The following is a 3,104-nucleotide window of genomic DNA, read 5'->3' as shown; positions in this document are numbered from 1 at the left end:
GAGAGTGTCCAAAAGGACTTCTTCCTCAGAAGAACCAGCTGCTAGCACAGGTCCTCTTCCAACAATGGTCTGGGTAGAAAGACCTTGGAGCCCTCTGTTCGGTCGATTATCATAAGCATGTGAGTTACCATCATAGGCCACTTAACAAATAAGAAAACTTGTCTCTCTGGTTAAACAAACAATGGTTTTACCTCCATTTGTTCCAGGCTTGATATTAATTAAGCAAACAAGGTTTATTAAATTTATTTCTTTATTTGGCTTTTTAGGTTGACTTGAGGTCTATTAGACATTTTTTTTTTTTTTGGATCTACAGTAATTTTATTGTAACAGGGAAACCAAGCTGCAGTAAGTCTACATGATTAGAGCAGATGGTGGTTATCGTTCCAAGGGTGAAGCCTAAGCCTGGCTGGCAGCACACAAACCCCAGACTATCTCTTTTCTTATCCTAACCTGTGTTGCCTGACTCATGATGTGAGGTTAGTGGCTGCACAACCACAAGGAATGAAAGTAGAGGTCCAGCGGGCAGAGGCAGCACCCCAGGAGGAGACAATTACACAGTCAATGATAAGGATGCTGGCATAAAGTGCGGTCACCTACCCTCGACTATTCTTTGCCAAGAAACAAGAGGGTATGGCATGAGCAGAAAATTATGTTCTCCAATCTTAAATAGATCCTGATATGATGGGGTTCATGGTTAATCAAGCAATAGAATGGGATGGAAATCTAGGCTAGTTATAGGTCTTTGTGTTAAAGAAAGAAAAGAACAGCAATGGTAAGAAGAGACAGACATTTTCCTTATTTTCTTAAATAAGACAGGAAACAGCATCTATTATTTTCCTTGCTGCAGTGGCAACAGACCCATTGGTTTTTGTAAAGCACAATTTGTGCAATATGGTCTGTTGATAGGATGCTCCACCATGGGGGGACAAATGTGAGGTGGACTGTTAATGACACAACTCAGCTTATAGCATGAGCTATGTCTCAAGCTGGATCCGCAGAGGAACCCCTTCCACCACACGGTGCTTCATTAAAGCTTCTGAAATATTGCAACATCATGACAGGTTTTTGGTGCTGTGACTTTCTTATACATGTAAACTCTTTCAAAAAAGAGATAAAAGGATGATGGAGGAGTTTGGTTTAAAGCCACAGAGTTCCAGACACCAGCCATGGATGCCTCTGCCCTATCTCACTACATGTTCTTTTCTGAGAAACACATCCAATCACTAAGTGTTATGCACTGTGGTTGAAAGAAATGACCCTCTCCACCATCCACCCTCCCTCATCCTGCATGTGAATCACACAACGGCAGGGGCTGACGACAGAAATGTTGTCTCTGTTCTCGCACCAGGAAATTACTTGGTGACCTGGTGGATGGCATGTGCAAGATAGGCGACGTTGTTGGAGGTGACCCCTGCCACAGAGATGCGGCCATCCTTTGTCATGTAGATGGAGAACTCCTTGGTCAGCCGCTCTACCTGTTCAGGCTTTAGGCCTGTGAAACAAAACATGCCGATCTGGTCGGTGATGTGCTGCCAGTTGTGGGAGGAGCCCTGCTTCTTGAGGTTAGAGACCAGCTGGGACCGCATGCTAATGATGCGGTCGGCCATGCCTTTCACTTCCTGCAACCACTGCTTTCGCAAATCCGGGGAAGTCAGGATGGTAGAGGCGATCCGGGCCCCGTTGAGAGGAGGGTTGGAATACAAGGGGCGAATCACAATCTTCAGCTGTGACTCCACCCTTTTGGCTTCATCAGCGTCTTTGCAAACTACGGTGAAGGCTCCCACCCGCTCGCCATATAAGCCCATGTTCTTGGCATATGATTGGCAGAGACAAACATTAATGCCCTGTTGGATGAAGTGGTGCACAGCCCAGGCATCCTTGTTACCATCACCACTGGCAAAGCCTTGGTAGGCCATGTCAAAGAATGCAAAGAGATTCTTTTTCTTTACCACAGACGCTATTTCCTTCCACTGCTCAGGACGAGGGTCCACTCCTGTGGGATTGTGGGCACAGGCATGCAGGAGAAGAACACTCTGCTCTGGCATTTTCGAAATGTCTTCTATGGCGCCTGTGAAGTCAAAACCACAAGTTTTGGGGTCATAGTACCGATAACCCTGTAGCTTCATGCCAGCATCCCTGAAAATGGGTGTATGATTTCCCCAGGTCGGTTTGGGTAGAAAGACAACTCGGCTGAACTTAAAAAATCTTTCCATAAAATTGGCTCCGACCCTTAAGGCGCCAGTTCCAGAAATGGTCTGCACGGTGACAAACCGGCCACTTTTCAACACCTCACTGTTCTCACTAGTTCTGCGGATGCCTTACAAAATTCAGCTAGTCCACCAATGGGCAGGTATTCCTTGTCCAAATTTTTTGCAGCAATCTGGGCCTCTGCCTTCCGGACGCTAGGGAGCACATAAGGCTTTCCATTATCATCTCGGTAGGCACCAACTCCCGGGTTCATTTTTTTGCTGTTCGTGTCTCTCTTGTAGGCTTCAGTGACTCCCAGGATGGGATCTGGGGGTCCCATTTCTACATGGGCCCACCAAGAGCTGGCTCTGGCAAAGGCTGCGGCGGCAAGGCCCGGGTGGAAGGCGCCAGCGGCCCCGGAGAGGATGCGGCCGGAGTGCAGCAGGGCCATGGTGGATGGCAAGAGGGCAGTAGGTAGCGCAAGACAGAGCGGAGGGCAAGTGGCCGCAGGCACAGAGAGCTCTATTAGACATTTTTATCTCAGTTAATAATATAGTTTTACCTCCTTCTTTCCAGTGTTTAAACATACATTATCTTTTCCTCATTGGATTCCATTTTCCTTTTCTTAAGACAACACTTAACTTGTCCTGAATTATTATTGTTTTTTTTCTTTTTCTTTTGCGGTGTTGGGGGATTAAACTCAGTGGCACTCTATCAGTAAGATATATCTCCAACCTACTGAGTTTTTATTTTCAGGTAGGGTCATGCTAAGCTGCCAAGGCTGGTCTTGACTTTGCAGTTCCCCTGTCTCATCCTGAGTCACTGGGATTATATACATGCAACATGGTGCCTGATTTGTTCTGAATTTAATAGGAGTTTTCCAAGTGTTTCATATTAAACGGATTATGTCTTCATGC

At 46.2% G+C, this 3,104-nt stretch overlaps 1 pseudogene; it reads right to left on the bottom strand.

Annotated features, from left to right (window-relative positions):
- Nucleotides 1-289: 289 nt before the first annotated feature.
- On the bottom strand, nucleotides 290-2,723 carry LOC101960013 (aspartate aminotransferase, mitochondrial pseudogene; annotated as a pseudogene).
- Nucleotides 2,724-3,104: the final 381 nt, after the last annotated feature.

The sequence above is a fragment of the Ictidomys tridecemlineatus genome, chromosome 14 (assembly GCF_052094955.1).
Source record: "Ictidomys tridecemlineatus isolate mIctTri1 chromosome 14, mIctTri1.hap1, whole genome shotgun sequence".
NCBI lineage: Eukaryota > Metazoa > Chordata > Mammalia > Rodentia > Sciuridae > Ictidomys > Ictidomys tridecemlineatus.
This window is presented reverse-complemented; position numbering and strand designations above follow the sequence as displayed.